This window comes from Cherax quadricarinatus, chromosome 2 (assembly GCF_038502225.1).
Source record: "Cherax quadricarinatus isolate ZL_2023a chromosome 2, ASM3850222v1, whole genome shotgun sequence".
NCBI classification, from domain to species: domain Eukaryota; kingdom Metazoa; phylum Arthropoda; class Malacostraca; order Decapoda; family Parastacidae; genus Cherax; species Cherax quadricarinatus.
This window is the reverse complement of record NC_091293.1, coordinates 35092832-35119666: the sequence shown is the minus strand read 5'-3', so window position 1 is coordinate 35119666 and position 26835 is coordinate 35092832. Positions and strand designations below refer to the sequence as shown.

The 26835-nt window shown below is 42.7% G+C and overlaps 1 pseudogene; it reads right to left on the bottom strand.

The window, feature by feature from the left end:
• Positions 1 to 14682: 14682 nt before the first annotated feature.
• Positions 14683 to 24688, bottom strand: LOC128705747 (uncharacterized; annotated as a pseudogene).
• Between the last annotated feature and the right edge of the window lie 2147 nt (positions 24689 to 26835).

The following is a 26835-nucleotide window of genomic DNA, read 5'->3' as shown; positions in this document are numbered from 1 at the left end:
AATTCCACAGTCACTTAAAACAACGGATATAGCCCCACTCCATAAAGGTGACAGCAAAGCATTAGCTAAGAACTATAGACCAATAACTCTAACATCCCACATCATATAAATCTTTGAAAGAGTGCTAAGAAGCAGGACTGCAAACCACCTGGATTCCCCAAAACTGCACAATCCAGGGCAACTTGGGTTCAGGGCAGGTCGCTCCTGCCTCTCACAACTACTGGATCACTATGATATGGCCATGGATGCAATGGAAGAAAATCAGAATGCAGATGTAATATACACAGACTTTGCAAAAGCATTTGACAAGTGCGATCATGGCGTAATTGCCACAAAATACGTGCTAAAGGAATAACTGGCACAGTGGGGAGATGGATCTTCAACTCCCTAACCAGTCGAACACAAAGAGTAGTGGTCAACAGAGTTAAATCGGAGGCTGCCATAGTAAAGAGCTCTGTTCCAAAAGGCACAGTACTCGCCCCCATCCTGTTCCTCATCCTCATATCAGACATAGGCAGAGATGTAACCCACAGTACCGTATCATCCTTTGCAGATGATACTAGGATCTGCATGAGGCTGTCATCTATTGAGGACACGGTTAACCTCCAAGAAGATATAAACAAAGTTTCCCAGTGGGCAACAGAAAACAATATGATGTTCAATGAGAACAAATTCCAACTATTCTGCTGTGGAAAACTGGAGGGGATAATAACTAGAACAGAGTATACTACAAACTCTGGCCATACAATAGAGCGGAAAAATAATGTAAGGGACCTAGGAGAAGTAATGTCTGAGGATCTCACTTTCAAGGATCACAACAGTGTCACAATCACAGGTGCAAAGAAAATGATAGGATGGATAATGAGAACGTTCAAAACGAGAGATGCCAAGCCAATGATGATCCTTTTCAAATCACTTGTTCTCTCTAGGCTGGAATACTGCTGTACATTAACATCTCCGTTCAAAGCAGGTGAAATTGCAGGTCTAGAGAGTGTCCAGAGAACCTTTACTGCACGTATAAGTTCTGTCAAGCACCTTAACTACTGGGAACGCTTGGAAGCTCTTGACTTGTACTCGCTGGAACGCAGCGAAAATCCTGGAAAATCCTTGAAGGAAAGGTCCCGAATCTGCACACAGAAATCACTCCCTACGAAAGTAAAAGACTAAGCAGGCGATGCAAAATACCCCCAATTAAAAATAGGGGCACCATTGGTACACTAAGAGAAAACACCATAAGTGTCCGGGGCCCAAGACTGTTCAACAGCCTCCCACCAAGCATAAGGGGAATTGCCAATAAACCCCCGGCTGCTTTCAAGAGAAAGCTGGTCAGATACCTAAAGTCAGTGTCTGATCAGCCGGGCTGTGGTTCGTGCGTTGGACTGCGTACGGCCAGCAGTAACAGCCTGGTTGATCAGGCCCTGATCCACTGGGAGGCCTGGTTGTGGACCGGGTCGCGAGGGCGTTGATCCCCGGAATAACCTCCAGGTAGCCTCCAGGTAGTGCATCCAGGACCATATCATAGTGGTCCAGTGGTTGCGAGAAGTAGGATCACCCTGCTCTAAACCCATGCTGCTCTGGACTCTGCAGTTGTTGAGAATCCAAGTGATTTGCGATCATGCTTTTTAGAACTCTTTCAAAGATTTTTATGATGTGGGACGTTAGAGCTATTGATTTATAATTCTTAGCTATTGCTTTGCTGCCGCCTTTATGATGTGGGGCTAAATCCGTTGCTTTACTGACTGGGGGATTACACACGTGTCTATGTTCCTTCTCCATAGCTTAAGGCACACGAAAGGGGGTTATTACAGTTCTTAATGAAAGCGGAGTTCCACGAGCCTGGGCCTGGGGCTGAGTGCATGGGAATGTTGTCAATTGCTTTTTTCAGAGTCCAGAGGAGTTAGAAATTTGTTATATACTGACAGGGGTTTGAGGCTCGTTCATGAAAAAATCATATGGATTGTCGATCTTTAGATTGTTTATCGGCTCGCTAAACACAAAGTAGTATTGAGACTTCAGTTTCTCACCCATTTCCTTGTTGTCATCTGTGAAAGTTCCATCTTGACCGAACAGCGGCCCGATACTGGATGTGGGTTTTGCCTTGTTTTTGGTATATGAAAAGAAGCATTTTGAATTTCTTTCGAGTTCACTAATTGCTTTTAGCTCCTCCTGTCTCTCCTGGATCTCTACTTTTTTTAGGGAAATATACCTTGAACATGCTTCAGTTGATCTTTTTAAGGCACTGGTTTGGATGCAAGTCATTTAAGATATCTTCCCAACATGTTTCAATTAGGATATGGTTTACCTGATTCCAGTTGATGTTCTTTGTGTTGAAGCTGAATTTGTTGAAGGCACCCTCGTAAGTGAATGCATTTTGTTGGTCAAGACCCCTATATAAGTCTGAACTTCGATTAGACTGATTCAAATTACTTGGTTTTGATATTGTTATGATTCTTACCAGGTCATCATTATTTGTAAAAATAAGGTCGTGTGTTTCCCAGTCTTGTTGGCTTCACTATCTGTTGGATGAAGGTGTAATTATTGTAGAGATTCAGCAAGTGTGGCATGCAAAGAGTACGTAACCTTTATTCGGCGCATGTACACACCCTCATTTACAGGCTATCTCCCCCAACCAGCGAACCAGGTTGCTAAGAGTTGATGATGGGGCCCCGTCGTTCAACTAGTGACCAGGTTCTAGCCAATAAGAAGATGGTTTTGGCAATCGCAGAGGTTATGTGGGTACCGCTCTCCTGTCTGCCCTTGTCATTCCCATTCTAGAGCTGGTTGAAGCACGGTCTGCTATCTTGTGGCTTCTATTTCTGCTTTGCTTACCGTGGAGTGCACTATACTTATCACTGTACATAGTGTACATATTGCTGTTCTAAATTGGTGAAGGATAATATAAGTATAAACTTTTTCTACTGTGTTTATTTGCTCTCATTTACACCCGGGGTAACAGGCCATTTGGAATCCTGGGTTGTAATAGCAAGTCATGTGTGTATGACTTTTCATCAAAGCTGCCTCCAGGGATAGTTTTTGCTATAACATTATTTGCTACATTCTTCTGTTTTGTATGTCTTAAATTGAAATCACCACGGACCAAGATGTTTAGGGCTGGGATTGGAAGGTTTTCCAGACAGTAATCAATTTTCAATAAATGTTCCTTGAACTGTTGTAAAGTTGAATCTGTTGGCTTATATACAACCATAGTGACTAAGTTTTCTTTCTCGATCTTTATTGTTAGAACTTCAACTACATCATTTGTAGTGTTCAGTATCTCTGTGCGAATGAGCGACTCTGACATACAGGCCCACCCCTCCCTCCTCTCCTTATTGCCTGTTCTTTCTGTCGCTTCTAAATAATTTGCACCCTGTTATTTATATTTCGCTAACAAAGTGGTCTCCATGAAGGCTGCAAACATCGCATTTGACTCCTCTAGAAGTCCAGTGATGAAAGATATTTTGTTGCTGGTGGATGGCTTAAGGCCCTGTATATTCGCAAATACAAATGAAGTAGTATTGCGTATTTGTTGGGGGGATATTGTTGTTGGCATTAGTTGTTGTGGTATTGAAGTGGGGGCCACTGGTGGTGCCTCCAGTCCAACAAGACTCCAAGGTGGTGGAATATTTTGGTAATTCCATTCGATTTTCCTGCCCCTAAAAACAGAGAGGCTGTGATAACAGACTGTGATAACAGAGTGGCCGTGATAACACAGATTGTGATAACAGAGGCTGTAATAAGAGAGACTGTGATAACAGATAGACTGTGATAAAGAGAGAGAGTGTGATAACAATATAGAAGTACGCATAGAAGTAGGTGAATATAGAGGTAGGTGTGTATAGAAGAGGTAGTTGTTTATAGAGATAGTTGTGTATAGAGGTAAGTGTTTATAAAGACAGGTGTTTATAGAGGTAGGTGTATATAGGGATATGTATAGAGATAGGTATGTATAGAAGTAGGTGTGTAGAGGTAGGTGTGTATAGAGGGAGGTGTGTATAGAGGTAGGTGTGCATAGAGGTAGGTGTGTATAGAGGTAGGTGTGTATAGAGTTAGGTATGTATAGAGGTAGGTGTGTACAGAGGTAGGTATGAATAAAGGGAGGTGTGTTTAGAGAGAGGTGTGTATAGGTGTGTATAGAGGTAGGTATGTATAGAGGGAAATGTGTATAACAGAGAGGCTGTAATAACAGAGACTGTGATAACAGAGACTGTGATAAGAGACTGTGATAACAGAGACTGTGATAACAGAGACTGTGATAACAGTGACTGATAACAGAGACACTGTGATAACAGATAGACTGTGATAACAGATAGACTGTGATAACGAGAGAGTGTGATAACAATATAGAAGTACGCACAGAAGTAGGTGAATATAGAGGTAGGTGTGTATAGAGGTAAGTGTTTATAAAGACAGGTGTGTATAGAGGTAGGTGTGTATAGAGGTGTGTATAGAGGTAGGTGTGTATAGATGTAGGTGTGTATAGAGGTAGGTGTGTATAGAGAGAGGTGTGTATAAGTGTGTATAGAGGGAGGTGTGTATAGAGGTAGGTGTGTATAGAGAGAGGTGTGTATAAGTGTGTATAGAGGTAGGTGTGTATAGAGGGAAATGTGTATAGAGTAGGTGTGTATAGAGCAAGGTGTGTATAGAGCAAGGTGTGTATAGAGGTAAGTGTGTATAGAGGGAGGTGTGTATAGAGGTAGGTGTTTATAGAGGTAAGTATAAAGAGAGATGAGTATAGGGGTTGGTTACTTGCAGGTTACCTGTAGTTGTCTCCGAGGGTCACCGCTCCCGCTGCTCGGTCCCACACCATTGTAATGTAGAAGACAGCTGATTGGACAATCCCACTTGTCCGTATCGTGGAGAAGAATAGTGTGGTACCTGGCGAGTTAGGCGAGGTTTAGGATAACATAAACACACGTAGACTAGACAGTGGTTTATTAGTTAAGAGTTCTTCCAAGCAGACATGTGGTACGGTAAGCCAAGAGTCAAGGACTAAAGGAAGAAAGGTGCCTGCAGGGTAGGCGACAAGAGAGAGTGAGACCGTGGGCTAGCCACGCAGGCTCACTTCAGTGCCAGCCCTCTAGGGAAGCCCGTGTGAAACTGGCCTAGATGGGCATTATGAAATTAAAGAGGTAGTAATATCGTTATACCAGGCCAACAACCAGAGTTCCTGGTTGCTGGCCTGATCGATCAGGCTGTTGGTGCCCGTATCCCGCATTTTAACTCATGCACAATATCCAGGCCGACCAGAAACTGACTTGAGGAACTTATCAAGCTCTCTCTTTAAGACAGCCAGGGATATGTTGGTAATATCCCTTATGCCCGATGGGAGGATGTTCAAAAGTCTTGGTCCCTTTTCATTTCAGTTTTCTCTCAGTCTAATGGGGACGCTCTTGCTTTTCTTCGGCGGTATCTTGCACCGTCTGCCTAGTCTTGTGTTTTCATATGGAGTGATTTCAGTGTACAGGTTTGTGATCAGTCCTTCGAGTATATTTCTGTGTAGATTATAATATATCGTTCTGGCCTACATTGTAGGCTGTTCAGTTTGAATGACTCTAAGCGCCTCCCAGTAGCTGAAGTGCCTGGCTGACATTCACTATTTGTGAAGGTTCTCTTTACATTTTTCAGTTCTGCAAATTCGCCTGCCAGTTGAGAGACGATTAGTGACTTGAATAGTATCATTATTAATCTGACATCTCTTATTTTGAAAGGTTAACTTAACCAACACGTCAATTTCCCTGCAGATGCGATAACAACAATATTGTGCTCCTTGAATATGGGATCCTCTGACATTATTACTCCCAAGTCTTTCACATTAGACTTCTGCTCTATTGGGTGTTTTGAGATTGTCTGAACTCATTTTTATTTTCTCAGTTTTACAGTAATTTAATAACTGGAATTTGTAAGTGAACATCATGTTGCTAAGTGGCTGACTGGTAGACTTAATAATAATAATAATTAATAATAATAATAATAATAATAATAATATCATTTACTACAAGTACATGTACAAGGTATACAGGCCTAGTTGACATCATTGACATGCTACTATATAGAAAGTCCCTTGTTATGCAGAAAATTTCGGGCAAATTAGGTTAGTTTTGTCCCAGGATGCGACCCACACCAGTCGACTAACACCCAGGTACCCATTTTACTGATGAGTGAACATAGACAACAAGCGTCAAGTAACACGTCCAATGTTTCTACCCTGGCTGGAAATCGAACCCAGATCCTCGCCGTGTGAAGGGAGACCTTTAGCCACCAGGCTAAAGCCTTTGAAACTTGCTGCGTATGTTCTCTACAAATGCCACTAGCATACAGATTCTTGTATCGTCTGTAAAGGATGATACAGTGCTATGGTTAATGTCCCTGTCTATGTTGTGTGAAAAAGAGAAGTGAAGCGAGTACCGTGCCCTCGAGGACACAACTTTTTTCTGCTGTAGCCTCTAGTTTAACCGTTCACACTATTACTTTGTTGGAGCTATTTGTCAGGAAGTTTAATATCCATCTTCCCACTTTCCCGTTATTCCTTTTGCATGCATTTTTGTGTCCAATTACCCTATGATCATATTTGTCGAAGGCTTTCGCAAAGTCAATGTACACTACATCTGCATTGTGCTTATCTTGGAGTGTATCCCAGACAATGTCTTAATGGTCCAACATTTGCAAGAGACAGGAGTGACCTGCTTTGAACCCATGTTGCCCTGGGTTATGGAATTGCTGGGATTCCGTGTGATTGATAATCTTACTTTTTAAAATCTTTTCAAAGATTTCTGTAATGTTCAATAATAGGACTACTGGTCCTATATTTGTTTTGTTTTTATTGGCAGTGTTATTGCTGTCAATAAAAACATAGTTGTATCTTACAGTTCTGGTGAATATAGAGTTGCACGAGTCTGGGGCTGGGGCGAAGAAACAATGAAATGCATAAGCATGCAATTCATTGTTTCTTCGAAACAGCAATGAGCTGAGGTGAGTTTAGAGACAGATGATTATATTGACAGGTGAGTATAAAGGTAAGTGAGTGCAGAGGTAGACGAGGACAAGGGAAGGTGAGTATAGTTAAATTGTCTTCCCCCAGAATAGCGGACGGAAGATAGAGTCCCCACTCACACTGGCTTACTGTTTTACATTAATTAGATCATATATATATATATATATATATATATATATATATATATATATATATATATATATATATATATATATATATATATATATATATATATATATATATATTTACCAATAGGAATATTTTATTACATAATATGGTACAAAAGATTTAAGAGATACATTGTTGATATAAAGGTGGCATATACGGTACATGTTGTTACGTGTGTATCACCGATTATAAGGCGAAAATCTCATCCAGCTCCTCAGAGCTGGGGCGTGTGCCCAAAATACAGCAGGCATTACCCCTTTGAACAGCCGCACTGAGCCGCTGGAACAGAAAACTAGCTGCCCTGGGATCCCTAGTTACCCTGATGAGTCTTTTTCCCAGCTCCTTAAGGAATTTAGATGCACTCTTTCCCCATGAGCCAAGGGTCTCTGAGCCTATGGGAACAAACATATAATGATGGGCAAGTTCTCCATATTTTCTAGACTTTTGGGACTCCCTGAAGCTGGCAGCTGCCCCTCCTTCCTCCCTGTTGTATTGGAGATAGGTATCAGCCAAGGTAGATGCACATGTATAGTCCCACACCACCTGCTTCCTGTCTGTCCAGGCTTGAAGGGTGATACCATCTGGACGCTTCTGGCTGCCATCAGATCTGCATAGTTGGGGTGGCTCCCTTACTGCTGGGCATCCAGCTGTTGTGAGGCTCCTCTTGATAATGTTATTAACCTCCTCATGTCTTGCAATCTTTCCCTCGGATTTACGGCACACAAGACCATAGTACCCGAATCGGTCTGCTGCTTCACTGCCACAAATACACATGTGTTCGGCGAGAATAGGGGCGGCAAGTCGAAGGGCAACACCAATGCGGATGGTCTGTATATATATATATATATATATATATATATATATATATATATATATATATATATATATATATATATATATATATATATATATATATGTCGTGCCGAATATGTAAAACTGGTCAATTAGCAAGAACTCATTTAAAATTAAGTCCTTTCTAAAATTTTCTCTTATAAGTTTAAAGATATGTTTTTTCATTAATGTTGATGTAAAAATTTATAATTTTGCACCAAAAGGAACTTAGAAAACTTACCTAACCTTATTATAACAAGAGCAATTTATTTTAGTCTAACCCAACTAAATATATTTTAGATTTGTTTACAATAATTTAATACTAAACAAACACAGTGAAATATATTTTTTTCGTTAGGTTCAGAATGATTTTGGCGAAATTATTGCATACACAAATTTTCACTTGTCCTATATGGCAAGATGAGCGTTGCTATTTAAGTCAAGATCGCAAGTTCTGCCTATTCGGCACGACATATATATATATATATATATATATATATATATATATATATATATATATATATATATATATATATATATATATATATATATATATATATGTATGTATATAAATATATGATAGGTCTTGGTGTTTACCCTGTCCTTTACTCTCTCACTTACTCAGTCATCTCTTCCCTTCTTCATTCATCCTTCCCTTCCTTCATAACGCCTTCCTCCCTCACTCACCCCCCTCCTCCCTCACCACTCTTTTCTTCCGTCACGCTTTCTTTCTTCTCTCACCCATCCTTCTTGCTTCATCCTTTCTCACTCGTTCCTTTCTTTCCTCACCCTTTTACCCGTAAGGAAAATGATAGGATGATAACTTGATCCTTCTGAACAAAATATTCCCAGACAATGATGATCCTCTTGAAGTAGTGTCATGAGTGCACTAAGAGATAACATGTTAAGTGTAAGGGGCCATAGACTCTTCAACAGCCTCACATCATGCATTAGGGAAATTATCAATAGACTCCTGGATGTCTTCAAGACGGAACTTTATATGTTCCTCAAGTCAGCCCTTGATCAGCCGGGCTGTGGCACGTCCTCTGGACTGCATGCGTTCAGTAGCAACAGCCTGGTTGATCAGAAGGCCTGGTCTGGGACCCGGGCGATGGGGGCGTTGACCCCCGGAAACATCCCTCAGGTATCTTCAGGTTCTCCCGCCCTTCTTTTCTTGTCTCACCCCTCCCTCCTTCCCTCACCCCCCCCTTTCTTCCTTGACCAGTTCCCTCTTCCCTCTTCCCTCACCCCTTCCTCTTTTTTCCACTCCCTCTCTCACCCCTCCCTTCTCCTCTTACTCCTCACCCTTCCCTTCTCCCCTCTCCCTTCACCGTTCCCTTCTCCCCTCTCCCCTCAGCCCTCCCATCTCCCCTCACTCCTGCTCTCCTCTCTGACACACAGTTACACACTTGGATCGCACCTCGAGACGAAGTAATTGTACTGTACGCACACGTTGCTTTTCTTGGGCTACCTGGCGCTTACCTTCTTTAATTACTGTGCTCACCTGCCTTCATTGATAACCTGGTGGGTGGTGGGAGGGTCGGAATACCTTGTTGTCTTGACACACCTGTGTGTGGTGTATGCTTGCTACACACACACGTACACACGTACACACACACACGACAGAGAGAGAGAGAGAAGGGATGAACCAGTAGAGTTTGTCCTCGCATTCACCATAAGCGAATAAGATGTAAATGAAATCAAATACGAGAGGCCCCTCGTACAGTGTTTACGTAAACATGAAGAGGAAACAAATCACGACAAAGGAAGAAAGAAGACCTCAAAAAGAAAAGACTACGCAGGTACGAGAGAATTCTTAAATGCAGTGCTCTTGCAGATTTGCTTTGAAATCTTATTTATAAGACATCCTTTGAGTTCATTTTGATTAAAATTGTAACAGACATTGATTACAGAAACGGAAATCTTAAAGGCAGAAGATCAATAATTAATTTAGAAGAATCTGTCTTGCAAGGAGTTCACGAGATAATAAAGAAAGTTACTGTATTAAATTTATTAGTTCTGTGTAGATGAATGGTTGAGAGAACACAAGTTGATAAATTAGACACATGTGCAATATTTGGGTATCTTTATTGAGGAAACGTTTCGCCACACAGTGACCTCATCAGTCCATACAAAGGAGAATGGTGAAGAACAGGAGGAGTTTGAAGTAATCAGTCCCTCACCCTTGAGTCGATGAAATCTTGAAAAGAATTTCATTGACTCAAGGCTGAGGGACTGATTATCTCAAACTCCTCTTGTTCTTCACCATTCTCCTTTGTATGGACTGATGAAGCCACTGTGTGGCGAAACGTTTCCTCAGTAAAGATATCCAAGTGTTGCATAGGTGTGTAATTTATTGATTCTCAACGTTCGTGTGAGGATGAAAGACACAGCCACTCTCTTGTTTTTTTTTTTTTCGAAGCAAATGGGAGGTAATCTTATCAGAACGTTGAACATATTGTTATAACAGCCTTAATGTCCGAAAAAAATGACGAAAACTTAAAATATCCGCAGGTGCAACAACACAGCCAGACAATGGCAGAATCGAGATAATAAAATCTACCGAAAACTATTGTTTATTATATTTTCCTGGAGGCAATACCAGGCAGTATGTGAGCTGGAGTCAAATTTTAGTGCTCAGGGGACATTTGTTGTAATGAATGTAGATGATGAAGAAAAAGGCTGGAAATCTTAAATGTTTCCAAGGATCGAGTAAAGGACTTTACATCATTTAAAATGAATCCAATCCTCGGGTCTGGGTAAACACTTACCAACACTTCAGCTAACTAACAGGTTATGAATCTTATCGCTTTATTTACAGAAGTATGCATTGTCTGAGACTTTTACAGCTGCATAAACAGAAAGCTTTATCAGTACTCTGGGAAGGGTAAACAATGTACTGAGATCAACTGTGTGTCAGTGTTCACTAAACAGCTTAAGGGATTTGTCAGTTAAACTTAAGAAAGCTCAATTGGCCAGAAAACTTAATTTTAATGGCATAATTGATTTACCTTTTGAGTCGTAGCTCAACTCAAGTTCTGGTTGTACCAATCAATGTACTTGTCTTAATAATGAGATTTTTACAGGTTAAGGATTTAAATCTTCGTGTCATTTTTTTTCTTCATGTCATAGCTTTATGCAGTGTGAGGATTATTTTATTATATATATATATATATATATATATATATATATATATATATATATATATATATATATATATATATATATATATGTTCTTCTTTCATCAAACCGGCCGTATCCCACTGAGGCAGGGTGTCCCAAAAAGAAAACCAAAAGTTCTTCATTTTAACTTTAGTAATGTACACGGGAGATGGGGTTACTAGCCCCTTGCCCCAGGCATTTTAGTCGCTTCCTACGACACGTATGGCTTACGGAGGAAGAATTCTGTTTCACTTCCCTATGGAGATAAGAGGAAACAAACAAGAACAAGAACGATGAAAACCCAGGGGAGAACCTTGAGAGTTCCCTGAGGTACATTTATTGTCTTCTCTGAGGATGAGGGTCCCCAGTAAAGTTCAAGAGGTGGTACCTCCCTATACATAAATATATATATATATATATATATATATATATATATATATATATATATATATATATATATATATGTGTGTGTGTGTGTGTGTGTGTGTGCAATAAAATCACAGTAAACAGGTGATATCACAATATGCAGAACAACAAGTGTGAAAAATAGCGAAATTCCAAGCGCTCTCATGACCTCTCACATTATCATTATTGGAAGTAATTTTTTTTAATTAATTCCTCTTTGCCTTTCAGTAGACGTTTTACTGTTCTATTGAAATTACTGTTAACTTAGAGAGAATCCCTTAGAAACTGTAAACAGTAGTTTCAATAAAAGAATGAAACGTCTACTGAAAGGCAAAGATGAATTAATTAAAAAAAAATTTCACTTATCCATTTTACACTATGTGTATGGATTAATAAAAATGTGCAAACCACGTAATCCAGTTAGACCAATTATTAGCTCCATAGGTTAAGCTTCCTATGAATTATCTAAATGGCATGTTGATATTTTGAGCCCAATTGTTGGAAAAATTTCTAACTTTAATGTTAAAAACAACGTAATTTAGTGGATAAATTAAGCTCCTTGACTAACTTAAATTATTTCAACATGGTTAGTTTTGATGTTACTTCCTTGTTTACAAAATTACATTTGACGATTTATTAAGTTTCTTATCTGAAGAACTTGGTAATTACCATTTGCCATTGCCAGTTCCTACTGTTATTAAACTTATTAAACTTCGTATTGCTGATACAAAATATGTATCTAATGACGAATTTTACATTGTCTCTACGTCCACAGCAGGACTCGAACCTGCAAACTCTGTTTCAGAGCAATCCGTATTTTACCACGAAGCCAGACCCCCATCTCCGTGGTAAAGTACAGGTTACTCTGATACAGAGTCTGCAGGTTCGAGTCCTGCTGTAGACGTAGAGACAATGTTTGTAAATAATTTCGCCTGTTTGCAAATTGTTAATCATACACACACACACACACACACACACACACATATATATATATATATATATATATATATATATATATATATATATATATATATATATATATATATATATGTATATGTATTTATGCAATAAGATCACACATGTTCTTCATACAACCCACCAACATGTTGGTGGGTTATATGAAGGACCCGTCTAGTTCGGCCGGCGGGCCTGCTGTCTCGCGTCAAGTGTTTCGTTGTTGTGGGATCTGATAGTGAGGTGTGGGCTACCCCTTTTTATACCTTCCTTTGATGCTTTACTTTCATTGCTCCTTGATAATGTGAGTAGTCACGAAAGCGCTTGGAACTTCTCTATTCTTTCACAGTGGTTGTTTTGCATATATATATATATATATATATATATATATATATATATATATATATATATATATATATATATATAAATACATGGGAGTGTTTATATATATAAACACTCCCAAAAACAGCACCACCAAAACTATTATAAGGATTATAATAACCACAGTGGCCAGGCCGGATATTATAATAACCACAGTGGTCAGGCCGGATATTATAATAACCACAGTGGTCAGGCCGGATTTTATAATAATCACAGTGGTCAGGCCGGATATTATAATAACCACAGTGGTCAGGCCGGATATTCCACGTAACCGGTTGACCGCAGAATTAAATGCCATGAACTGGAAAGCTAGAGTGTATATTCCGTAGATATTTTTGATATCTGTCACGAAAGAAGTGGAAGTGATTTTTGCCAATTAAAGAACAGTTATGGTGTTAGTATATGTATGTATGTATGTGTGTATGTATGTATGTATGTATGTATGTATGTATGTATGTATGTATGTATGTATGTACGAAGTATTTTAGATGCAAGCTTTGAGATGTTATTTGTGTTGTTCTACTTCCTATTATATTTTTGTTGATTTACTTTGTCGTTAAATAAAGTCCACATATAATATAGGATATAGGGATGGTAGAAGAAAATATTCAGACGCTCCGGGGAGAATCTCGAGTTTTCCCTGAAGTAAGTTTATTATTTTCTCTGAGGATGAGAGTCCCCAGTCCAAGACAATGTGAGCAGTCACGAAAGCGCTTGGAATTTCACTACTCTTTCACAGTGGTTGTTTTGCATATTTTAAAATCACCTGTTTACTGTGATCTTATTGCATATATATATATATATATATATATATATATATATATATATATATATATATATATATATATATATATATATATATATATATAGATAAATGTGGGTGTTTGTGTGTGTGTGTACTCACCTAGTTGTGGTTGCAGGGGTCGACTCACAGCTCTTGGCCCCACCTCTTCACTGGTCACTACTAGGTCACTCTTCCTGATCCACGAGCTTTATCGTACCTCTTCTTAAAGCTATGTATGGATCCTGCCTTCATTACATCACTTTCCAGACTATTCCACTTCCTGACAACTCTGTGACTGAAGAACTACCTCCTAACAGCCCTGTGATTCATTTGAGTCTTCAGCTTCCAACTGGGCCTCCCTTCTTACCTGTACATATTCATATCTGGCTCTACGACTGCTCTCCTTATTCTCCTGGGTCCTTTGTCTTGTATACCTCTTGCATTCTCTAGCACACTTGGTTTTGGCATTTCTACACCTACACCTTTGAGTGAACCAAGGTTTCATCTTGGCTTTCTCGCTATTTGTGTTACCCTTGGGTACAAACCTCTCCTCAGCTTCCTTGTATATTGTTATCACATATTCCATCATCTCATTTACTGACTTCCCTGCCAGTGCTATGACCCACTGACCCTCGTGCAGGAAATTCTTCATGCCTCTGTAGTCCTCTCTCTTGTAGTTTGGCTTCGTTCGTCCTGCCCTTCCTGCTTCCTTCTCCACTTGTAACTCTACTGTGTATTCGAATCTTAAAACCACATGATCGATGGCCCCATGGGGTCTTTCATATGTGATGTCCTCAATATCTGTACTACTCAAGGTGAATGCTAGGTCCAGTCTTGATGGTTCATCCTCTTCTCTCTCTCTGGTAGTGTCCCTTACGTGTTGGTACATGAGGTTTTTCCGGTTCTACCTCCACCATCTTAGTCCTCCATGTTTCTGAGTCTCCATGTTGCTCCATGTTCTCCCAGTAAATTTCTTTGTGATTAAAGTCACCCGCAGTCAGTAGCTTTACTCTGTCCGCATGAGCCCTTCTGGCCACTTTAGCCAGTGTGTCACCCATCGCTCTGATACTCTCATCATACTCTTGCCTTGGCCTCCTGCTGTTCTGTGGTGGGTTATACATCATTGCAATTATCACCTTGAGACCTCCAGACTGTAGTGTTCCTATTATGTAGTCTCTTGCTTCTCCTCTGCCTCCTCTCTCCTTCACCCGCTCTGTTCCCTGTGTCTTTACTCAAGATCTGATATCCTGTTGGAAAAATGGCATCTGTTATCATTCCTGTGAGCTTGGTTTCGGTGAGAGCTATGATGTCTGGTGATGCCTCTTTGATACTTTCATGCCACTCTTCCTACTTTGTGGCATGCAAAGGGTACGTAACCTTTATTCGGCGCATGTACACACCCTCATTTACAGGCTATCTTCCCCAACCAGCGAGCCAGGGAACTAAGGGTTGGCGATGGGGCCCCATCGTTCAACCAGTGCCCAGGTTCCAGCCAATGAGAAGATGGTTTTGGCAATCGCAGAGGTTATGTGGGTACCACTCACCTGTCTGCCCTTGTCATTTCCATTCTAGAGCTGGTTGAAGCACGGTCTGCTCTCTAGTGGCTTCTATTCTGCCTTGCTTACCGTGGAGTGCACTAATACCTATTGCTGTACATAGTGTATATAGTGTACATACTTCTGTTCTAAATTGGTGAAGGATAATACAAGTCAAAAATTTTTCTGCTGTGTTTATTTTGCTCCCTTTACACCCAGGATAACAGGCCTTTGGGACTCCTGGGTTGTAATACACTTGTTCATTATTCCATCAGCTTTGGTGTACAATACCTTCAGTTTCCTCTCCAACACTGTGTTCTGGGGGCCTGGCAGTGTGCTGTGGGATTCTACAGCATATTGTGGGGTGGGGGCTGTAAGTATGGATTGTGGTTTGTGGTGGGATATCATGTTTGGCTGTGGGGTTCTGATGGTGGTTCTGTGTGTGCTTGCGCTTGTTGCTCTGCCCAGCTCTGGTTGTCCTCTGATGTCACTGCTTGTCTCTCTCCCTAGCCCCTTTCGTTTCTGTGTCTTCTCCCTCAGCTGCTGTTGTTCTGTTCTTGTTCTGTCATGGTCTAGGAACACCCTCTTGTATGTTAATGATTCCTTCAGCTGTGGTTTCTCTTGCAGGATCCTGTTCTGCACCATTTCTGTCTTGAAAATCTGTTTGATTGGCCAGTTTCTCCCCTTCAAGCACCCTCCTATTCTCTGAAAATTTACTATCTCACTCATACCCTCCTCACCTATTTCTTTGAGGATGTTTACAATTTCATGTTTTTCTTTCTGCATTCTTTTCTTATGTGTCCTCCCTTCGCTCTCCTGATGCCCATGAATAAACACTGACTTCTCCCTGTCCTCCTCCCATTGCCTTTCCCTCAGTGTCACTGGGTCCTGTTTGTATATAGCCATTGTCTCCCTTATTTTTTCCTGTAACTCTTTGTGGCATGGTCGTTCCTCTGCATGGGACCTGTCACCTTCTCTACCTTCTCCCCCCCCCTCACTTACTGCTATCCATACTCCTAATAGCTCTGTCCCTACATTCCTCAGCCTTTCTTGGTGGACTGATAGGGCCTTAGCATAAGTCTTGTCTTCTTCCTTTCCATTGGGTTCCTAATTTAATAGGGGTGTTCCTGCTTCAGATGCCATGTCTCCTCTGGGCAATAGCCCTGTAACTCACTTCAGCATATTTACCACATATTCTAGGGCCCATATCATGGCTTCTGTGGCTTTAGCTTGTGACTCCTATTTCTACTTCTCTTCCTCCATCCTCTCCATTTTTTTGCAGAAAGTTCGTCAAGTTTGCTAGCCCACTCTTTTTCCATCCTTTTACATTGTTCTTCCATCCATTCATCCTTACCAGGACCATCTTCCTCTGATCTACTGAGCCTTCGACTTCCCCACTGAGCCATCATTCTTTTTAATGGATTAGGTTTTTGTAGAGTATGTGTGTGTGTGTGTGTGAGAGAGAGAGAGAGAGACAGTTAGGTAGAGTGGTAGAGAGAAAGGTGGAGAGAGAGGGAGAGGTGGAGAGAAAGAGTAGTAGAGGAAGAGAGGTGGAGAGAAAAAGAGGAAGAGGGATAAAAGAGGTGGGGGTGGGGAGTTGTAAGGGGGAGATAGATGGGGAGAGGGAGGGAGGGGACAGGGAGAGTGATGGTGAGATGGAGAAAAGAGAGGGAAGGGAGCTAGAGGGGGGAGGGAAGGAGGGAGTGAGGAAAGAAAAAAGAGAGAGGGAGGAATTGGGGAAAGAAGAGAGAGGAAGAGAAATGAGGGGAGAAAGAGAGAGAGGTGTATGGAAGGGAATGAGTAGGATACTATCAAGTCACAGTGAGATATCAGTTGGCCTGTACTCACCTATTTGTACTCACCTATTTGTGGTTGCAATGAGTAGGATACTATCAAGTCACAGTGAGATATCAGTTGGCCTGTGTGAATGTATGTGTGTTTTGTTGTGTGACATGCTTGACTAGGTGTGGATTCCAAACTGGTGCTGCATACTCCAGTATTGACGTAAATGGTATACAGTGTCTTGAACGACTCCTTATTGAGGTATCGGAACGCTATCCGTAGGTTTGCCAGGCGCCCGTATGCTGCAGCAGTTGGTTTAAAGTGCGTGAATGTGTGTGTGTGTGTGTGCGTTATATATGAGTATGGGCATGGGTGCTCAGAATGTTTGCACAGTCCATGTGTACATATGGTTCTCTGGCCTGACTTTGACCTGATGCTGACCCAACTGCCCACACGCAGTGGTGGGCGCAACTAACCGAAAAGTGAGCTTCGCTAACCACTAATCTGCTAACTAAAAAAACTAGTGGAAGATAACGCTAAACGCTAACCACTAACTTTTTCACATGAGTTCAGATTCGGTTTAGTTTTTTGGTCTTTTACTTTTACTTTTAAGACTTATATTCGAGCATAAGTTCCAGCGTTGCAAAGTAAAACTATTTGAGTACTGTACTTAAGTAACTTTTTTTAGTATTTACTTTTTAAAATGTACTGAAATTGCTCACTACTTTTACGTTTACTTAAGTACTAAAATCTGTTACTACTTTTACTTCACTACAATCTGATAACGATACATTGCTCGATACATCATTAATAATTTTTGAAGAGTATACACCGAGAAAAGTTACTTCATTACTTTACAACACTGGGAAAGGTACTGTACTTCTAAACTGTCATAACTTGCAATACCCACGAAAATTAAGTAAATATCAAACAAGCTATAGCAGTAGCTTAATATGCATTTATAACTCATAAATACCTTACAAGATACTTCTCAAGCTGTTTATGGCTGACCAAAATCCTCCTGCCAAGGGTGCAGCAGGACATCAATGTCTTGCTGGGGTTCAGTGTCTTGATCAGACTGACAAAGGTGGGGGATTCCACTACATGCAACGGTAGTATGTTGCAGACGAATGGGTCCACAATCTTTGTGTCCACTACAGACTGACGGACGCTACTGCCAGCAGCAACAAACATTTCGCCAATGGCACTCTGGTGTGCTCTCTCTGCAGGCGGCTGTGACGACTGGCTGCTGCTCCTGCTAGTGGCGCTACCGCAAGAAGATTGCCCGTGCTTTCCACAGGAAGATCCAGGCTTGATTCTCTCCTCAAACTTGATGGCATGCACTGGGTGTTTCCTCTTAACATGCGACTTCAAGTTGTAGAGGCTTGCCGCCTATCCCTTGATGATGGTCTCCTTGGGCTGGCACACGATGCACAGAAAATACAAAATATTGGCATTCTTCATATCCCTTGACTTGAGGACAAAATAGTCATCCAGGTGGGGCCATGGGTTCTGCGACTCCTGGCCCTCAGCCTAAGTGGCATCTGCTTCAACCAAAACCGCTGCAGACTCCTCAACAACACCCTTAGGCAGAACAGAAATGTCACCCCTATTCATAACAATCAGTGACAACGCACCCCGGTGATCGCTGACACTGTAAGACTATAACAATGCTGCTCAGGTGCTGCTGCTGCGTTGGCAAGTCACACTCACACGTCGTCAGCCAATAACGTGCCTGACTGACTGTTGGTGAAACGCCCACAACAGACAGGAACAAACATGTGCACTGTTGAAAAGGCATTGCTTACTGACTACTAACAATGCATGAATTTTTTTTAATAGACTCAAAGTTAGCAGAACTTTATTTAGCGGAAGCTAATTGGTCTACTAGCGGTTTCTGAAGTTAGCGGAAATGCTAATCTGCTAAATAAAAAGTTAGTTCTACTAATTAGCGGTTAGTGGATTTGAAGAACTGTGCCCACCACTGCCTACATGCTAGTTCCTTCTATGTTTATCCTTCTTCCTAGAATACCTACTTCCTAGATTCCTAGCTACCTAGTGTGTGTGAGAGAGAGAGAGAGTTTGTGACGGGAAAATAACCCTCCTTGCTCACTCCTTATCCAGTCTACCTGTCAATGATAAAAAGTCTATGTGCTTCTACAAGTGCCTGACGAAACACACGTGTGTGTGTGTGTGTGTGTGTGTGTGTGTGTGTGTGTGTGTGTGTGTGTGTGTGTGTGTGTGTGTGTGTGTGTGTGTTTGTGTGTGTGTGCAACCCCAACTAAATGAATATTACGTGTGTCTGGCAGAGAAGTGGTCGTCTCGTGGTTGCTCGCTGCCGCTCTCTTGCTGTGAGAGTGTCTTACTCTCTGGTCTCCTTGATCCTTTGTAAGTGGCACTAATCTTATATATATATATATATATATATATATATATATATATATATATATATATATATATATTCTATGTGAACATTTATTAATAAACAGAATACATTTACAGAAAAACATAAACATGAATACAATGGCACAATGTATCAAAGATCATGAATTTCCTCCAGCTCCTCCGAGGCCGGACTCGAGCCAAGTATGCAGCAAGCATTTCCCCTCTGGATGGCTATGCTGAGGCGCTGAAACATGAAAGTGGCTGCCCTTGGGTCCCTAGTGGTGTCGATGAGTCTGGAACCCAATTCTTTAAGGAAACGTGTGGCATTTTTTCCCCATGATCCCAAGGTCTCTGATTCCACTGGGACAAAGTGATACTGTTGGCTTATGTCCCTGTACTTACTGATCTTGTACTCCTCCCTGTGGTCAGCAGCTCCTCCCTGTCGCCCCACACTGTGATGGGTATAGGTGTCAGCCAGTGTGGACACAGGTATAGTCCAATGCTACGAGCTTGCCATTCTTCCAAGGATAGATGGTGATCCTGTCGGGGCGGTTTGCTTAGTTTTGGGTATTGTTGGCTGCTAGTGATCGGGGCTCCCTCTCGGCTGGGCATCCAGCTGTAGCAAGGGTTCTCTTAATGATGTCGTTGACCTCATTGTGTCTTGCATGCCAGCCCTTGGTTTTGGAACAGTTAAGACCATGTAGACCATATTGGTCTGCTTGCACTTCGCCGCAAATACATGTATATTCTGTGTGAACTGGGGCAGCAAGGCGCAGAGCCACTGTCGCGTTCCCATTGCCGATATGGGAACTGTTTGGAGGAAGTCCCTAGAGTGATGTGCGCTCACAGCCTGGAGATGGGCAATCTCTCTATCTGACGTTGCAGCCCTGAGCTATATATATATATATATATATATATATATATATATATATATATATATATATATATATATATATATATATATATATATATATATATATTCTCCACACGCCCTTCAATGTTTGCACTTTACTGCTGGTAACTTCACTTCTTTCCATATTTATGACACACAGCCTGACTATGACAGTACCACTTCCTGGAGGTCTACCGAAATGCCAACCTTCACTGATACTTTTATTTTGTTTTCACTTTCTACCTTTTGTTTTTATCACACTTGCTATATGCTACCCCATAGTTCACTCACTAACCAACTTGACTTACACTTAACTTTCTGACATTGGGTTTACTTGTCTTTGTAAGTTGATTGTTTGTAGCTCTGTGGCAGCAGGTGCCTGCTAGGCCTCTAACAGGCTTTGGAACTTTCAAATTTCCTGAAATTTCAGCCTTCTCGCCTATTTCACTTTAAGACTTCTTGTCACTTGTTGGGTTGTTCACTGACCCAGACACTATAACTTGCTTCTGCTAGGAGCTAAAACACGTCCTACAAACACTAAAATTCTGGGAGCCTTGTTGCCCCTACACTCTGACCGCCACACCGTGTGTGTACTCACCTATTTGTGCTCACCTATTTGTGGTTGCAGGGGTCGAGTCCTAGCTCCTGGCCCCGCCTCTTCACCGGTTGCTACTAGGCCCTCTCTCTCCCCGCTCCATGAGCTTTATCAAACCTCGTCTTAAAACTGTGTATGGTTCCTGCCTCCACTACGTCATTTTCTAGGCTATTCCACTGCCTTACAACTCTATGACTGAAGAAATACTTCCTACTATCTCTCTGACTCATTTGTGTCTTCAACTTCCAATTGTGGCCTCTTGTTTCTGTGTCCCCTCCCTGGAACATCCTGTCTTTGTCCACCTTGTCTATTCCACGCAGTATTTTATATGTCGTTATCATGTCTCCCCTGACCCTCCTGTCCTCCAGTGTCGTCAGGCCGATTTCCCTTAATCTTTCTTCATAGGACATTCCCCTTAGCTCTGGAACTAACCTTGTCGCAAACCTTTGTACTTTCTCTAGTTTCTTGACGTGCTTTATCAAGTGCGGGTTCCAAACAGGTGCTGCATACTCCAGTATGGGCCTGACATACACGGTGTACAGTGTCTTGAATGATTCCTTACTGAGGTATCGGAATGCTGTTCTCAGGTTTGCCAGGCGCCCATATGCTGCAGCAGTTATCTGATTGATGTGTGCTTCCGGAGACATGCTCGGTGTTATACTCACCCCAAGATCTTTCTCCTTGAGTGAGGTTTGCAGTCTTTGGCCACCTAGCCTATACTCTGTCTGTGGTCTTCTGTGCCCTTCCCATATCTTCATGACTTTGCATTTGGCAGGATTAAATTCGAGAAGCCATTTGCTGGACCAGGTGTCCAGTCTGTCCAGGTCTCTTTGAAGTCCTGCCTGGTCCTCATCAGATTTAATTCTCCTCATTAACTTCACATCATCTGCAAACAGGGACACTTCTGAGTCTAACCCTTCCGTCATGTCGTTCACATATACCAAAAATAGCACTGGTCATAGGACCGACCCCTGTGGGACCCCGCTCGTCACAGGTGCCCACTGTGATACATCATTACGTACCATGACTCGTTGTTGCCTCCCTGTCAGGTATTCTCTGATCCATTGCAGTGCCCTTCCTGTTATATGCGCCTGATGCTCTAGCTTCTGCACTAATCTCTTGTGAGGAACTGTGTCAAAGGCCTTCTTGCAGTCCAAGAAGATGCAATCAACCCACCCCTCTCTCTCTTGTCTTACTTCTGTTATTTTATCATAAAACTCCAGAAGGTTTGTGACACAGGATTTGCCTTCCGTGAATCCGTGCTGGTTGGCATTTATGCTCCTGTTCCGTTCCAGGTGCTCCACCACTCTCCTCCTGATAATCTTCTCCATAATTTTGCATACTATACACGTCAATGACACAGGTCTATAGTTTAGTGCCTCTTTTCTGTCTTCTTTTTTGAAAATGGGAACTACATTTGCCGTCTTCCATACCTCAGGTAGTTGCCCAGTTTCCAGGGATGTGTTGAAGATTGTGGTAAGTGGCACGCACAACATATCTGCTCCCTCTCTAAGGACCCACGGAGAGATGTTGTCCGGTCTCATTGCCTTTGAGGTATCGATGTCCCTTAGCAGTTTCTTCTCCTCCTCATCTGTATGTATGTCGTCCAACACTTGTTGGTGTATTCCTTGCTGGTATCCCCATCTGGTCTGTCCCCCCAGAGTCCTTCCTGTCTCTACTGTAAATACTTCCTTAAATCTCGTGTTGAGCTCCTCACATACCTCTTGATCGTTTCTTGTGAGTTCTCCACCTTCTTTCCTCAGCCATATCACCTGGTCCTTGACTGTTGTCCTCCTCCTAATGTGGCTATACAGCATTTTCCTGTCAGATTTGACTTTCGATGCTATGTCGTTTTCATACTGTCACTGGGCCTCCCTCCTTATCTGCGCATACTCGTTTCTGGCTCTTCTACTAATCTCCTTGTTTTCCTGGGTCCTATGCCTCCTGTACCTTTTCCATTCTCTGTTGCACTTAGTTTTTGCCTCCCTACACCTTCGGGTAAACCAAGGACTCGTTTTGGTCTTCCTATTATTTCTGTTTCCCTTGGGAACAAAACTTTCCTCTGCCTCCTTGCACTTTGTTGCCACATATTCCATCATCTCGTTTACTGATTTTCCTACCATTTCTCTGTCCCACTGAACCTCCTGCAGGAAGTTTCTCATACCTGTGTAGTCCCCCTTTTTATAGTTTGGCCTGTCCCCTTCAGTTCCTGTTACCTTCTCCACTTGTAACTCTACTATATAGTCAAAACTCAGAACCACATGATCGCTAGCTCCAAGGGGCCTCTCGTAAGTGATGTCCTCAATGTCTGAACTGCTCAGGGTGAACACAAGATCCAGTCTTGCTGGCTCATCCTCCCCTCTCTCTCTGGTTGTGTCCCTGACATGTTGATGCATGAGGTTTTCAAGTACCACATCCATCATCTTGGCTCTCCATGTTTCGGGACCCCCATGTGGCTCCAGGTTTTCCCAGTCGATCTCCCTGTGGTTGAAATCGCCCATTACCAGTAACTTTGCTCTGCTCGAGTGAGCTCTTCTTGCCACCTCAGCCAGTGTGTCCACCATCACCCTGTTGTTTTCTTCGTACTCCTCTCTTGGCCTCCTGCAGTTCTGTGGTGGGTTATACATCACTCCAATGACTACTTTATGTTCTCCGGACTGAATTGTACCTACAATGTAGTCTCTTTCTCCAATCATGTCCATGCCTTCCATTTCCTCAAATCCCCATTGGTGTTTTATGAGCAGTGCAACCCCTCCTCCCCCTCTACTCCTTCTATCTTTCCTCAGGATCTGATATCCTGTTGGGAAGATTGTGTCTGTTATTGTCTCAGCGAGTTTTGTTTCTGTGACTGCTATGATGTCTGGGGATTTTTCACTGATTCTTTCATTCCACTCCTCATGTTTATTCGTTATTCCATCCGCGTTTGTGTACCAAACCTTTAGTTTCTTTTCTATCATTGTGGTCATGCAAGAATATTGGGGTTGGGGGAGCGAGAGCCTTGGTGGGGGCCTATATGGGGCTGTGGTGTAGGTGGGGTTTGTGTTGATGGGGGTGGGGTCAGAATGCCCATAAGGGACAGCTGTTGGGGTGGGGTTTGTGATACGGGGGTTGGTGGCAGAGGGAACAGTGAGTGGGTTGTAGTATAGGTTGCTCAGTTGCGTTGGGAATGTCGCGGGTGGAGTCTTTTGGTGGGAGATTCTGTTGGGTGTGTTTGCCCTTCCTCCTGTGTCTGGGTCCTGCTCATTTTCATTGCTTCTCGTTCCTCCTTGCGTCTCTGTACCCTCTCTTTCAGTGTAGTCCTTTCTTCTTGTGTTCTGTCGCGGTCGAGGTATACTCTCTGGTACCCCTCTTTGTCCCTCAGTCTTGCTTTCTCTTGCAGAATCCTGGTTCGAACTGATTCTTCCTTGAAAGTTACTCTGACAGGCCGTATCCTTCCACTCGCAAACCACCCAATTCTCTGAAAATTTGTCACCTGGGTCATATTGCCCTCCCCTATTGTTTTCATGATGCCTTCAATCATTTTTTTCTCCTCCTGTTTTATTTCTTCAAAGTTGGCCCCCTTGGCTTCTTGGAGCCCGTACACAAAAACTGACCTCGCCCTTTCCTCCTCCCACTGAGTCTCCATCTGCTTCCTCTGAGGCATTTTATTTCCTTCCATTGACATGTTCTTGCCTTCAGTCCCTGTCATATCTGAAACTTCTATTCTCAGTGAACTGTCTTTCCTGACCAGCTGTCCCTTGCTACTGCAGTTGGCTGTTAGAATATCTGCATATAGCAAACCTTCATTGTCTTCGGACCTGTCGTTTGATCTTAGTGTGCTCATCGTCTTTTCCCTGGCCCCACGTGGGTCTGATAGGGCCTTCGTGCACGGCATGTCTCCGTTGTTGCTTACCATCCCCTTGTCTGCGCCTGACTTTGAATTTCCTGATGTCACATCTGAATTGTCATTTGTCTCTCTAATCTGTTTCAGGCTTTGCAGTTTCTCTTCTAAGCACTGTATCCTAGCTTCTGCTGCTAAGACCTGTACTTCCCACTTCCTGCACTCTTCAGCTATCCACTCCTCCATTTTCTTACCAAGCTCTACTATCTTCCTTCCCCACTCTTCCTCCCTTTTTTGGAGCTCTAACTCCCAGTCTTTCCTCCCTGGTTCGTCTACCAGATCTCTGGTTTTCCGTCCTCTAAGGCCACCCATTTTTTTTTTTTTTTTTTTTTTTTATTACCACAGACAGAAGGCTATAGGAGGGAGAGGGTGTGGGGGGGAGAGAGAAAGGGTAGAAAGAGGGAGAGAGAAGAGAGAGAAAGGGTAGAAAGAGGGAGAGCAAGGAGAGAGAAAGGTTAGAAAGAGGGAGAGAGAGGAGAGAGTATGGGGGTGAGGGATAAGACCAAGAAGGAGAGAGAGAAATGTGAGGGGGGAGAGAAAGGGTAGAGAGAGGGAGAAAGAGAGGGAGAGGGAGAGAAAGAGAGAGAGAGGGAGAAAGGAGGGCGAGGGAAAAGGCTATGGGAGAGAGAAATGGAGAGATGGAGAGAGAAGCCTATAGAGAGAGAGGAGGGTGAGAGAGAGGGAGAGAGAGAGGGAGAGAGAGAGGGAGAGAGAGAGGGAGAGAGGGAGAGAGAGAGGGAGAGAGAGAGGGGGAGAGAGAGTGAGAGGAAGAGGGAGAGGAAGAGGGGAGAGGAGGGAGAGAGAGAGGGAGCGAGAGAGAGGGAGAGAGGAGGGAGAGAGAGAGGGAGAGAGAGAGGGAGAGAGAGGGAGAGAGAGAGGGAGAGAGAGAGGGAGAGAGAGAGGGAGAGAGAGAGAGGGAGAGAGAGAGAGGGAGAGAGAGAGAGGGAGAGAGAGAGAGGGAGAGAGAGAGGGAGAGAGAGAGGGAGAGAGGGGGAGAGAGAGGGAGAGAGAGAGAGAGGGAGAGAGAGAGAGGGAGAGAGAGAGAGAGGGAGAGAGAGAGAGGGAGAGAGAGAGAGTGAGTAGGAGGAACGGGAGGGAAAAAGGCTATGAGAGAGAGAAACGCGAGGGAGGAAAAGGTAGGAGGGAGTGAAGGTCTGTGGGGGAGGCGGTCAAATTCCAAGGATCAGCTGTGTGTACTCACCTAGTTGTGGTTTCAGGGGTCGAGACCCAGCCCCTGGCCCCGAGTGTGTATGTGTGCGCGCGCGTGTGTGTGTGAGCACGTCAGTTGTTTATATGTCCCAGAAATACAATTCACTTCTGTGTATCCGTAATACTAATGAGATACCATTAACACTGAAAGTAGTTCTAATAATTATAATACTAGCGTGTGTTAACAAGTCATTCTTTCACCCAGTTATGTACTACTTTTTACTACATGTGTACCCAATACTTGCTTCTCAGATTGTACTGTCTTTGTGTCCTAAAACATTATCTCTCGACACTGTTGTCAGGGCTGTAGTCCCATTAGCCACGACTTAATCCTGCCTATTCCTTGCTCCTACAAATTTTATCTTCCTACTACTGCTAGGTGTTGTGTGTATGATAATCCCTCTGGAGCAGGGTTTAGATAGCGAGCCACCAGTGACCGCAGGGCCGGCTCTACCACTCAAACTTCCCGCCAACCACAAAACAGGTGATTTGTACGTTACTCCTCAGAGGGGACGTCCATCCAGATGCCTGATGTACGATGCTCGCTGTACGATGACTCGTGCACCTCGCCCTTCTGCCGCTGACTTCTTCGGCTATTCTTTTCTCGTTGCCCTTTTGAGTCCTCATTTACCACACTTATCACTTGTATACTGCTACTTTTATAATTTACACTTCACTTTTGGTAAGTACACTACTTATTTGTGATGACACCCAACCTGTTATGGCGGCGCTACTCCCTCAGGCCTACTGCTGCCACCACCTCTGCTTATATATATTTATGTATATGTATGTATATATATATATATGTATATATATCCCCTTTCTGGCTAGCTTGTTCACGCTGTGTGCTACATCACATTTTGTCGTTTCCACCCTCTCTT